Below are 15,695 nucleotides of genomic sequence, written 5' to 3'. Positions count from 1 at the left end.
GACTGACAGACTGACAGACTGACAGACTGACAGACTGACAGACTGACAGACTGACAGACTGACAGACTGACAGACTGACAGACTGACAGACTGACAGACTGACAGACTGACAGACTGACAGACTGACAGACTGACAGACTGACAGACTGACAGACTGACAGACTGACAGACTGACAGACTGACAGACTGACAGACTGACAGACTGACAGACTGACAGACTGACAGACTGACAGACTGACAGACTGACAGACTGACAGACTGACAGACTGACAGACTGACAGACTGACAGACTGACAGACTGACAGACTGACAGACTGACAGACTGACAGACTGACAGACTGACAGACTGACAGACTGACAGACTGACAGACTGACAGACTGACAGACTGACAGACTGACAGACTGACAGACTGACAGACTGACAGACTGACAGACTGACAGACTGACAGACTGACAGACTGACAGACTGACAGACTGACAGACTGACAGACTGACAGACTGACAGACTGACAGACTGACAGACTGACAGACTGACAGACTGACAGACTGACAGACTGACAGACTGACAGACTGACAGACTGACAGACTGACAGACTGACAGACTGACAGACTGACAGACTGACAGACTGACAGACTGACAGACTGACAGACTGACAGACTGACAGACTGACAGACTGACAGACTGACAGACTGACAGACTGACAGACTGACAGACTGACAGACTGACAGACTGACAGACTGACAGACTGACAGACTGACAGACTGACAGACTGACAGACTGACAGACTGACAGACTGACAGACTGACAGACTGACAGACTGACAGACTGACAGACTGACAGACTGACAGACTGACAGACTGACAGACTGACAGACTGACAGACTGACAGACTGACAGACTGACAGACTGACAGACTGACAGACTGACAGACTGACAGACTGACAGACTGACAGACTGACAGACTGACAGACTGACAGACTGACAGACTGACAGACTGACAGACTGACAGACTGACAGACTGACAGACTGACAGACTGACAGACTGACAGACTGACAGACTGACAGACTGACAGACTGACAGACTGACAGACTGACAGACTGACAGACTGACAGACTGACAGACTGACAGACTGACAGACTGACAGACTGACAGACTGACAGACTGACAGACTGACAGACTGACAGACTGACAGACTGACAGACTGACAGACTGACAGACTGACAGACTGACAGACTGACAGACTGACAGACTGACAGACTGACAGACTGACAGACTGACAGACTGACAGACTGACAGACTGACAGACTGACAGACTGACAGACTGACAGACTGACAGACTGACAGACTGACAGACTGACAGACTGACAGACTGACAGACTGACAGACTGACAGACTGACAGACTGACAGACTGACAGACTGACAGACTGACAGACTGACAGACTGACAGACTGACAGACTGACAGACTGACAGACTGACAGACTGACAGACTGACAGACTGACAGACTGACAGACTGACAGACTGACAGACTGACAGACTGACAGACTGACAGACTGACAGACTGACAGACTGACAGACTGACAGACTGACAGACTGACAGACTGACAGACTGACAGACTGACAGACTGACAGACTGACAGACTGACAGACTGACAGACTGACAGACTGACAGACTGACAGACTGACAGACTGACAGACTGACAGACTGACAGACTGACAGACTGACAGACTGACAGACTGACAGACTGACAGACTGACAGACTGACAGACTGACAGACTGACAGACTGACAGACTGACAGACTGACAGACTGACAGACTGACAGACTGACAGACTGACAGACTGACAGACTGACAGACTGACAGACTGACAGACTGACAGACTGACAGACTGACAGACTGACAGACTGACAGACTGACAGACTGACAGACTGACAGACTGACAGACTGACAGACTGACAGACTGACAGACTGACAGACTGACAGACTGACAGACTGACAGACTGACAGACTGACAGACTGACAGACTGACAGACTGACAGACTGACAGACTGACAGACTGACAGACTGACAGACTGACAGACTGACAGACTGACAGACTGACAGACTGACAGACTGACAGACTGACAGACTGACAGACTGACAGACTGACAGACTGACAGACTGACAGACTGACAGACTGACAGACTGACAGACTGACAGACTGACAGACTGACAGACTGACAGACTGACAGACTGACAGACTGACAGACTGACAGACTGACAGACTGACAGACTGACAGACTGACAGACTGACAGACTGACAGACTGACAGACTGACAGACTGACAGACTGACAGACTGACAGACTGACAGACTGACAGACTGACAGACTGACAGACTGACAGACTGACAGACTGACAGACTGACAGACTGACAGACTGACAGACTGACAGACTGACAGACTGACAGACTGACAGACTGACAGACTGACAGACTGACAGACTGACAGACTGACAGACTGACAGACTGACAGACTGACAGACTGACAGACTGACAGACTGACAGACTGACAGACTGACAGACTGACAGACTGACAGACTGACAGACTGACAGACTGACAGACTGACAGACTGACAGACTGACAGACTGACAGACTGACAGACTGACAGACTGACAGACTGACAGACTGACAGACTGACAGACTGACAGACTGACAGACTGACAGACTGACAGACTGACAGACTGACAGACTGACAGACTGACAGACTGACAGACTGACAGACTGACAGACTGACAGACTGACAGACTGACAGACTGACAGACTGACAGACTGACAGACTGACAGACTGACAGACTGACAGACTGACAGACTGACAGACTGACAGACTGACAGACTGACAGACTGACAGACTGACAGACTGACAGACTGACAGACTGACAGACTGACAGACTGACAGACTGACAGACTGACAGACTGACAGACTGACAGACTGTGACAGACTGACAGACTGACAGACTGACAGACTGACAGACTGACAGACTGACAGACTGACAGACTGACAGACTGACAGACTGACAGACTGACAGACTGACAGACTGACAGACTGACAGACTGACAGACTGACAGACTGACAGACTGACAGACTGACAGACTGACAGACTGACAGACTGACAGACTGACAGACTGACAGACTGACAGACTGACAGACTGACAGACTGACAGACTGACAGACTGACAGACTGACAGACTGACAGACTGACAGACTGACAGACTGACAGACTGACAGACTGACAGACTGACAGACTGACAGACTGACAGACTGACAGACTGACAGACTGACAGACTGACAGACTGACAGACTGACAGACTGACAGACTGACAGACTGACAGACTGACAGACTGACAGACTGACAGACTGACAGACTGACAGACTGACAGACTGACAGACTGACAGACTGACAGACTGACAGACTGACAGACTGACAGACTGACAGACTGACAGACTGACAGACTGACAGACTGACAGACTGACAGACTGACAGACTGACAGACTGACAGACTGACAGACTGACAGACTGACAGACTGACAGACTGACAGACTGACAGACTGACAGACTGACAGACTGACAGACTGACAGACTGACAGACTGACAGACTGACAGACTGACAGACTGACAGACTGACAGACTGACAGACTGACAGACTGACAGACTGACAGACTGACAGACTGACAGACTGACAGACTGACAGACTGACAGACTGACAGACTGACAGACTGACAGACTGACAGACTGACAGACTGACAGACTGACAGACTGACAGACTGACAGACTGACAGACTGACAGACTGACAGACTGACAGACTGACAGACTGACAGACTGACAGACTGACAGACTGACAGACTGACAGACTGACAGACTGACAGACTGACAGACTGACAGACTGACAGACTGACAGACTGACAGACTGACAGACTGACAGACTGACAGACTGACAGACTGACAGACTGACAGACTGACAGACTGACAGACTGACAGACTGACAGACTGACAGACTGACAGACTGACAGACTGACAGACTGACAGACTGACAGACTGACAGACTGACAGACTGACAGACTGACAGACTGACAGACTGACAGACTGACAGACTGACAGACTGACAGACTGACAGACTGACAGACTGACAGACTGACAGACTGACAGACTGACAGACTGACAGACTGACAGACTGACAGACTGACAGACTGACAGACTGACAGACTGACAGACTGACAGACTGACAGACTGACAGACTGACAGACTGACAGACTGACAGACTGACAGACTGACAGACTGACAGACTGACAGACTGACAGACTGACAGACTGACAGACTGACAGACTGACAGACTGACAGACTGACAGACTGACAGACTGACAGACTGACAGACTGACAGACTGACAGACTGACAGACTGACAGACTGACAGACTGACAGACTGACAGACTGACAGACTGACAGACTGACAGACTGACAGACTGACAGACTGACAGACTGACAGACTGACAGACTGACAGACTGACAGACTGACAGACTGACAGACTGACAGACTGACAGACTGACAGACTGACAGACTGACAGACTGACAGACTGACAGACTGACAGACTGACAGACTGACAGACTGACAGACTGACAGACTGACAGACTGACAGACTGACAGACTGACAGACTGACAGACTGACAGACTGACAGACTGACAGACTGACAGACTGACAGACTGACAGACTGACAGACTGACAGACTGACAGACTGACAGACTGACAGACTGACAGACTGACAGACTGACAGACTGACAGACTGACAGACTGACAGACTGACAGACTGACAGACTGACAGACTGACAGACTGACAGACTGACAGACTGACAGACTGACAGACTGACAGACTGACAGACTGACAGACTGACAGACTGACAGACTGACAGACTGACAGACTGACAGACTGACAGACTGACAGACTGACAGACTGACAGACTGACAGACTGACAGACTGACAGACTGACAGACTGACAGACTGACAGACTGACAGACTGACAGACTGACAGACTGACAGACTGACAGACTGACAGACTGACAGACTGACAGACTGACAGACTGACAGACTGACAGACTGACAGACTGACAGACTGACAGACTGACAGACTGACAGACTGACAGACTGACAGACTGACAGACTGACAGACTGACAGACTGACAGACTGACAGACTGACAGACTGACAGACTGACAGACTGACAGACTGACAGACTGACAGACTGACAGACTGACAGACTGACAGACTGACAGACTGACAGACTGACAGACTGACAGACTGACAGACTGACAGACTGACAGACTGACAGACTGACAGACTGACAGACTGACAGACTGACAGACTGACAGACTGACAGACTGACAGACTGACAGACTGACAGACTGACAGACTGACAGACTGACAGACTGACAGACTGACAGACTGACAGACTGACAGACTGACAGACTGACAGACTGACAGACTGACAGACTGACAGACTGACAGACTGACAGACTGACAGACTGACAGACTGACAGACTGACAGACTGACAGACTGACAGACTGACAGACTGACAGACTGACAGACTGACAGACTGACAGACTGACAGACTGACAGACTGACAGACTGACAGACTGACAGACTGACAGACTGACAGACTGACAGACTGACAGACTGACAGACTGACAGACTGACAGACTGACAGACTGACAGACTGACAGACTGACAGACTGACAGACTGACAGACTGACAGACTGACAGACTGACAGACTGACAGACTGACAGACTGACACAGACTGACAGACTGACAGACTGACAGACTGACAGACTGACAGACTGACAGACTGACAGACTGACAGACTGACAGACTGACAGACTGACAGACTGACAGACTGACAGACTGACAGACTGACAGACTGACAGACTGACAGACTGACAGACTGACAGACTGACAGACTGACAGACTGACAGACTGACAGACTGACAGACTGACAGACTGACAGACTGACAGACTGACAGACTGACAGACTGACAGACTGACAGACTGACAGACTGACAGACTGACAGACTGACAGACTGACAGACTGACAGACTGACAGACTGACAGACTGACAGACTGACAGACTGACAGACTGACAGACTGACAGACTGACAGACTGACAGACTGACAGACTGACAGACTGACAGACTGACAGACTGACAGACTGACAGACTGACAGACTGACAGACTGACAGACTGACAGACTGACAGACTGACAGACTGACAGACTGACAGACTGACAGACTGACAGACTGACAGACTGACAGACTGACAGACTGACAGACTGACAGACTGACAGACTGACAGACTGACAGACTGACAGACTGACAGACTGACAGACTGACAGACTGACAGACTGACAGACTGACAGACTGACAGACTGACAGACTGACAGACTGACAGACTGACAGACTGACAGACTGACAGACTGACAGACTGACAGACTGACAGACTGACAGACTGACAGACTGACAGACTGACAGACTGACAGACTGACAGACTGACAGACTGACAGACTGACAGACTGACAGACTGACAGACTGACAGACTGACAGACTGACAGACTGACAGACTGACAGACTGACAGACTGACAGACTGACAGACTGACAGACTGACAGACTGACAGACTGACAGACTGACAGACTGACAGACTGACAGACTGACAGACTGACAGACTGACAGACTGACAGACTGACAGACTGACAGACTGACAGACTGACAGACTGACAGACTGACAGACTGACAGACTGACAGACTGACAGACTGACAGACTGACAGACTGACAGACTGACAGACTGACAGACTGACAGACTGACAGACTGACAGACTGACAGACTGACAGACTGACAGACTGACAGACTGACAGACTGACAGACTGACAGACTGACAGACTGACAGACTGACAGACTGACAGACTGACAGACTGACAGACTGACAGACTGACAGACTGACAGACTGACAGACTGACAGACTGACAGACTGACAGACTGACAGACTGACAGACTGACAGACTGACAGACTGACAGACTGACAGACTGACAGACTGACAGACTGACAGACTGACAGACTGACAGACTGACAGACTGACAGACTGACAGACTGACAGACTGACAGACTGACAGACTGACAGACTGACAGACTGACAGACTGACAGACTGACAGACTGACAGACTGACAGACTGACAGACTGACAGACTGACAGACTGACAGACTGACAGACTGACAGACTGACAGACTGACAGACTGACAGACTGACAGACTGACAGACTGACAGACTGACAGACTGACAGACTGACAGACTGACAGACTGACAGACTGACAGACTGACAGACTGACAGACTGACAGACTGACAGACTGACAGACTGACAGACTGACAGACTGACAGACTGACAGACTGACAGACTGACAGACTGACAGACTGACAGACTGACAGACTGACAGACTGACAGACTGACAGACTGACAGACTGACAGACTGACAGACTGACAGACTGACAGACTGACAGACTGACAGACTGACAGACTGACAGACTGACAGACTGACAGACTGACAGACTGACAGACTGACAGACTGACAGACTGACAGACTGACAGACTGACAGACTGACAGACTGACAGACTGACAGACTGACAGACTGACAGACTGACAGACTGACAGACTGACAGACTGACAGACTGACAGACTGACAGACTGACAGACTGACAGACTGACAGACTGACAGACTGACAGACTGACAGACTGACAGACTGACAGACTGACAGACTGACAGACTGACAGACTGACAGACTGACAGACTGACAGACTGACAGACTGACAGACTGACAGACTGACAGACTGACAGACTGACAGACTGACAGACTGACAGACTGACAGACTGACAGACTGACAGACTGACAGACTGACAGACTGACAGACTGACAGACTGACAGACTGACAGACTGACAGACTGACAGACTGACAGACTGACAGACTGACAGACTGACAGACTGACAGACTGACAGACTGACAGACTGACAGACTGACAGACTGACAGACTGACAGACTGACAGACTGACAGACTGACAGACTGACAGACTGACAGACTGACAGACTGACAGACTGACAGACTGACAGACTGACAGACTGACAGACTGACAGACTGACAGACTGACAGACTGACAGACTGACAGACTGACAGACTGACAGACTGACAGACTGACAGACTGACAGACTGACAGACTGACAGACTGACAGACTGACAGACTGACAGACTGACAGACTGACAGACTGACAGCTGACAGACTGACAGACTGACAGACTGACAGACTGACAGACTGACAGAGACAGACTGACAGACTGACAGACTGACAGACTGACAGACTGACAGACTGACAGACTGACAGACTGACAGACTGACAGACTGACAGACTGACAGACTGACAGACTGACAGACTGACAGACTGACAGACTGACAGACTGACAGACTGACAGACTGACAGACTGACAGACTGACAGACTGACAGGACTGACAGACTGACAGACTGACAGACTGACAGACTGACAGAACTGACAGACTGACAGACTGACAGACTGACAGACTGACAGACTGACAGACTGACAGACTGACAGACTGACAGACTGACAGACTGACAGACTGACAGACTGACAGACTGACAGACTGACAGACTGACAGACTGACAGACTGACAGACTGACAGACTGACAGACTGACAGACTGACAGACTGACAGACTGACAGACTGACAGACTGACAGACTGACAGACTGACAGACTGACAGACTGACAGACTGACAGACTGACAGACTGACAGACTGACAGACTGACAGACTGACAGACTGACAGACTGACAGACTGACAGACTGACAGACTGACAGACTGACAGACTGACAGACTGACAGACTGACAGACTGACAGACTGACAGACTGACAGACTGACAGACTGACAGACTGACAGACTGACAGACTGACAGACTGACAGACTGACAGACTGACAGACTGACAGACTGACAGACTGACAGACTGACAGACTGACTGACAGACTGACAGACTGACAGACTGACAGACTGACAGACTGACAGACTGACAGACTGACAGACTGACAGACTGACAGACTGACAGACTGACAGACTGACAGACTGACAGACTGACAGACTGACAGACTGACAGACTGACAGACTGACAGACTGACAGACTGACAGACTGACAGACTGACAGACTGACAGACTGACAGACTGACAGACTGACAGACTGACAGACTGACAGACTGACAGACTGACAGACTGACAGACTGACAGACTGACAGACTGACAGACTGACAGACTGACAGACTGACAGACTGACAGACTGACAGACTGACAGACTGACAGACTGACAGACTGACAGACTGACAGACTGACAGACTGACAGACTGACAGACTGAGACAGACTGACAGACTGACAGACTGACAGACTGACAGACTGACAGACTGACAGACTGACAGACTGACAGACTGACAGACTGACAGACTGACAGACTGACAGACTGACAGACTGACAGACTGACAGACTGACAGACTGACAGACTGACAGACTGACAGACTGACAGACTGACAGACTGACAGACTGACAGACTGACAGACTGACAGACTGACAGACTGACAGACTGACAGACTGACAGACTGACAGACTGACAGACTGACAGACTGACAGACTGACAGACTGACAGACTGACAGACTGACAGACTGACAGACTGACAGACTGACAGACTGACAGACTGACAGACTGACAGACTGACAGACTGACAGACTGACAGACTGACAGACTGACAGACTGACAGACTGACAGACTGACAGACTGACAGACTGACAGACTGACAGACTGACAGACTGACAGACTGACAGGACTGACAGACTGACAGACTGACAGACTGACAGACTGACAGACTGACAGACTGACAGACTGACAGACTGACAGACTGACAGACTGACAGACTGACAGACTGACAGACTGACAGACTGACAGACTGACAGACTGACAGACTGACAGACTGACAGACTGACAGACTGACAGACTGACAGACTGACAGACTGACAGACTGACAGACTGACAGACTGACAGACTGACAGACTGACAGACTGACAGACTGACAGACTGACAGACTGACAGACTGACAGACTGACAGACTGACAGACTGACAGACTGACAGACTGACAGACTGACAGACTGACAGACTGACAGACTGACAGACTGACAGACTGACAGACTGACAGACTGACAGACTGACAGACTGACAGACTGACAGACTGACAGACTGACAGACTGACAGACTGACAGACTGACAGACTGACAGACTGACAGACTGACAGACTGACAGACTGACAGACTGACAGACTGACAGACTGACAGACTGACAGACTGACAGACTGACAGACTGACAGACTGACAGACTGACAGACTGACAGACTGACAGACTGACAGACTGACAGACTGACAGACTGACAGACTGACAGACTGACAGACTGACAGACTGACAGACTGACAGACTGACAGACTGACAGACTGACAGACTGACAGACTGACAGACTGACAGACTGACAGACTGACAGACTGACAGACTGACAGACTGACAGACTGACAGACTGACAGACTGACAGACTGACAGACTGACAGACTGACAGACTGACAGACTGACTGACAGACTGACAGACTGACAGACTGACAGACTGACAGACTGACAGACTGACTGACAGACTGACAGACTGACAGACTGACAGACTGACAGACTGACAGACTGACACAGACTGACAGACTGACAGACTGACAGACTGACAGACTGACTGACAGACTGACAGACTGACAGACTGACTGACAGACTGACAGACTGACAGACTGACAGACTGACAGACTGAGACTGACAGACTGACAGACTGACAGACTGACAGACTGACAGACTGACAGACTGACAGACTGACAGACTGACAGACTGACAGACTGACAGACTGACAGACTGACAGACTGACAGACTGACAGACTGACAGACTGACAGACTGACAGACTGACAGACTGACAGACTGACAGACTGACAGACTGACAGACTGACAGACTGACAGACTGACAGACTGACAGACTGACAGACTGACAGACTGACAGACTGACAGACTGACAGACTGACAGACTGACAGACTGACAGACTGACAGACTGACAGACTGACAGACTGACAGACTGACAGACTGACAGACTGACAGACTGACAGACTGACAGACTGACAGACTGACAGACTGACAGACTGACAGACTGACAGACTGACAGACTGACAGACTGACAGACTGACAGACTGACAGACTGACAGACTGACAGACTGACAGACTGACAGACTGACAGACTGACAGACTGACAGACTGACAGACTGACAGACTGACAGACTGACAGACTGACAGACTGACAGACTGACAGACTGACAGACTGACAGACTGACAGACTGACAGACTGACAGACTGACAGACTGACAGACTGACAGACTGACAGACTGACAGACTGACAGACTGACAGACTGACAGACTGACAGACTGACAGACTGACAGACTGACAGACTGACAGACTGACAGACTGACAGACTGACAGACTGACAGACTGACAGACTGACAGACTGACAGACTGACAGACTGACAGACTGACAGACTGACAGACTGACAGACTGACAGACTGACAGACTGACAGACTGACAGACTGACAGACTGACAGACTGACAGACTGACAGACTGACAGACTGACAGACTGACAGACTGACAGACTGACAGACTGACAGACTGACAGACTGACAGACTGACAGACTGACAGACTGACAGACTGACAGACTGACAGACTGACAGACTGACAGACTGACAGACTGACAGACTGACAGACTGACAGACTGACAGACTGACAGACTGACAGACTGACAGACTGACAGACTGACAGACTGACAGACTGACAGACTGACAGACTGACAGACTGACAGACTGACAGACTGACAGACTGACAGACTGACAGACTGACAGACTGACAGACTGACAGACTGACAGACTGACAGACTGACAGACTGACAGACTGACAGACTGACAGACTGACAGACTGACAGACTGACAGACTGACAGACTGACAGACTGACAGACTGACAGACTGACAGACTGACAGACTGACAGACTGACAGACTGACAGACTGACAGACTGACAGACTGACAGACTGACAGACTGACAGACTGACAGACTGACAGACTGACAGACTGACAGACTGACAGACTGACAGACTGACAGACTGACAGACTGACAGACTGACAGACTGACAGACTGACAGACTGACAGACTGACAGACTGACAGACTGACAGACTGACAGACTGACAGACTGACAGACTGACAGACTGACAGACTGACAGACTGACAGACTGACAGACTGACAGACTGACAGACTGACAGACTGACAGACTGACAGACTGACAGACTGACAGACTGACAGACTGACAGACTGACAGACTGACAGACTGACAGACTGACAGACTGACAGACTGACAGACTGACAGACTGACAGACTGACAGACTGACAGACTGACAGACTGACAGACTGACAGACTGACAGACTGACAGACTGACAGACTGACAGACTGACAGACTGACAGACTGACAGACTGACAGACTGACAGACTGACAGACTGACAGACTGACAGACTGACAGACTGACAGACTGACAGACTGACAGACTGACAGACTGACAGACTGACAGACTGACAGACTGACAGACTGACAGACTGACAGACTGACAGACTGACAGACTGACAGACTGACAGACTGACAGACTGACAGACTGACAGACTGACAGACTGACAGACTGACAGACTGACAGACTGACAGACTGACAGACTGACAGACTGACAGACTGACAGACTGACAGACTGACAGACTGACAGACTGACAGACTGACAGACTGACAGACTGACAGACTGACAGACTGACAGACTGACAGACTGACAGACTGACAGACTGACAGACTGACAGACTGACAGACTGACAGACTGACAGACTGACAGACTGACAGACTGACAGACTGACAGACTGACAGACTGACAGACTGACAGACTGACAGACTGACAGACTGACAGACTGACAGACTGACAGACTGACAGACTGACAGACTGACAGACTGACAGACTGACAGACTGACAGACTGACAGACTGACAGACTGACAGACTGACAGACTGACAGACTGACAGACTGACAGACTGACAGACTGACAGACTGACAGACTGACAGACTGACAGACTGACAGACTGACAGACTGACAGACTGACAGACTGACAGACTGACAGACTGACAGACTGACAGACTGACAGACTGACAGACTGACAGACTGACAGACTGACAGACTGACAGACTGACAGACTGACAGACTGACAGACTGACAGACTGACAGACTGACAGACTGACAGACTGACAGACTGACAGACTGACAGACTGACAGACTGACAGACTGACAGACTGACAGACTGACAGACTGACAGACTGACAGACTGACAGACTGACAGACTGACAGACTGACAGACTGACAGACTGACAGACTGACAGACTGACAGACTGACAGACTGACAGACTGACAGACTGACAGACTGACAGACTGACAGACTGACAGACTGACAGACTGACAGACTGACAGACTGACAGACTGACAGACTGACAGACTGACAGACTGACAGACTGACAGACTGACAGACTGACAGACTGACAGACTGACAGACTGACAGACTGACAGACTGACAGACTGACAGACTGACAGACTGACAGACTGACAGACTGACAGACTGACAGACTGACAGACTGACAGACTGACAGACTGACAGACTGACAGACTGACAGACTGACAGACTGACAGACTGACAGACTGACAGACTGACAGACTGACAGACTGACAGACTGACAGACTGACAGACTGACAGACTGACAGACTGACAGACTGACAGACTGACAGACTGACAGACTGACAGACTGACAGACTGACAGACTGACAGACTGACAGACTGACAGACTGACAGACTGACAGACTGACAGACTGACAGACTGACAGACTGACAGACTGACAGACTGACAGACTGACAGACTGACAAACTGACAGACTGACAGACTGACAGACTGACAGACTGACAGACTGACAGACTGACAGACTGACAGACTGACTGTTCTCTTAAAATATCATCCATTGTTTGTTGGAATATTCTAGGAGCGTTTGTTAAGCCAAAGGGCATTCTTAGGAATTCGTATTTCCCATTGTTTATTGAGAATGAGGTTTTCTGAATGTCAGGTTCGTTCATGGGAATCTGATGAAATCCAGATTCCAAATCAATTGTGGAAAATAATTTAGCTTTTCCAAGATCAGGTATAGTTCTTTCGTTGATTTGTTGAGTTTTTTATAATTTATTACTAGTCTGAGTTTTGGAGTTCCACCTTCGTTGAAACCCTTTTTTGGTACTACTAGTACAGGGCAATTATAAGGACTTCTACTTGGATTTAAATTTCTTCTTTTAGCACTCGACTAACTTCAGAGTTTACAAAATCAGAAGCTGATAGAGCATAAGGATACTGTTTGCTGTAAATAGCTCTGTTATTTACGGTATTTATTTCACCGCGTATATCTCTCCTAAAAGGAATCTGTATTTTTATTTTTGAATGCTCATTGATAATATTCAATATTTCATTCTCCAAATCTTTTCTTTGATCTGCAGATGATATTTTTAATTTGTTTATTTTTTTGGATGTCGGATAATTCAACGACGTCGGGCTCAGCATTTTTAGTTCCCAAACTTTTATTTTTGTCGGATAATTCAACGACGGCGTGTTTAGGATTTGTATATCCCAAACTTTTATTTTTGTCAGATAATTCAACGATGGTGTTTTCAGGATTTGTAAGTAATCATAGTGCCCCATGGCCATATTTTTGGTTGTGAGCGCTGTATAATATCAATGTTTCTGTTGCGTGCGTTCCCACAAAACTGGGAGCCGAAATTCCGAATGGGCTTAAGGGTGATACTGTAGAGCAGAAATTTGTGGTCCAGACACAGGGGTGACCTAGAATTTAAAGCGCATTGTTATCTGCTAGCTTTAATATTGAGATTACTTTCCTGCATTCAATGTGTCTCCGCCAGGTTAAACGACTTGCGAGGTGGACCCCGAGGTACGTTACATCGTTGACTTGGGAGATCTGCGTACTGTTCAAGGTTGAAGGGGGGGAACGATTGTCTGTTGTCTGAGTAAACGTTATATATTTACACTTATGTTCATTAATTTCGATACACCATTCTGATACCCACTTCTCAACTACCATCAGATGATTTGCTAGTTGAGCTGTTGCTCTCGATGGACATCCAGATCGGGTCAGGATTGCGGTGTCGTCAGCAAATGTGAGTGATGATCTGTGCAATACGAAGTGTATCCTCTTATTTGGAAGTTGTATTTACTTGTCAGATGCGTTTCTGCCAGCAGCATTACGTACATGTGGCTTTTAATGAGGAATTCAGTTACTTCAATTTGGTAAAACGCCGTTGGAATTCCATATGGATACTTTGCATTGTTGTTTTCAGGAAGGACATAAAGTTCATCTTACTTTGTTATAAAGTCA

The sequence above is a fragment of the Drosophila suzukii genome, chromosome 3 (assembly GCF_043229965.1).
Source record: "Drosophila suzukii chromosome 3, CBGP_Dsuzu_IsoJpt1.0, whole genome shotgun sequence".
In the NCBI taxonomy this organism is placed as follows: Eukaryota; Metazoa; Arthropoda; class Insecta; order Diptera; family Drosophilidae; genus Drosophila; species Drosophila suzukii.
This window is presented reverse-complemented; position numbering follows the sequence as displayed.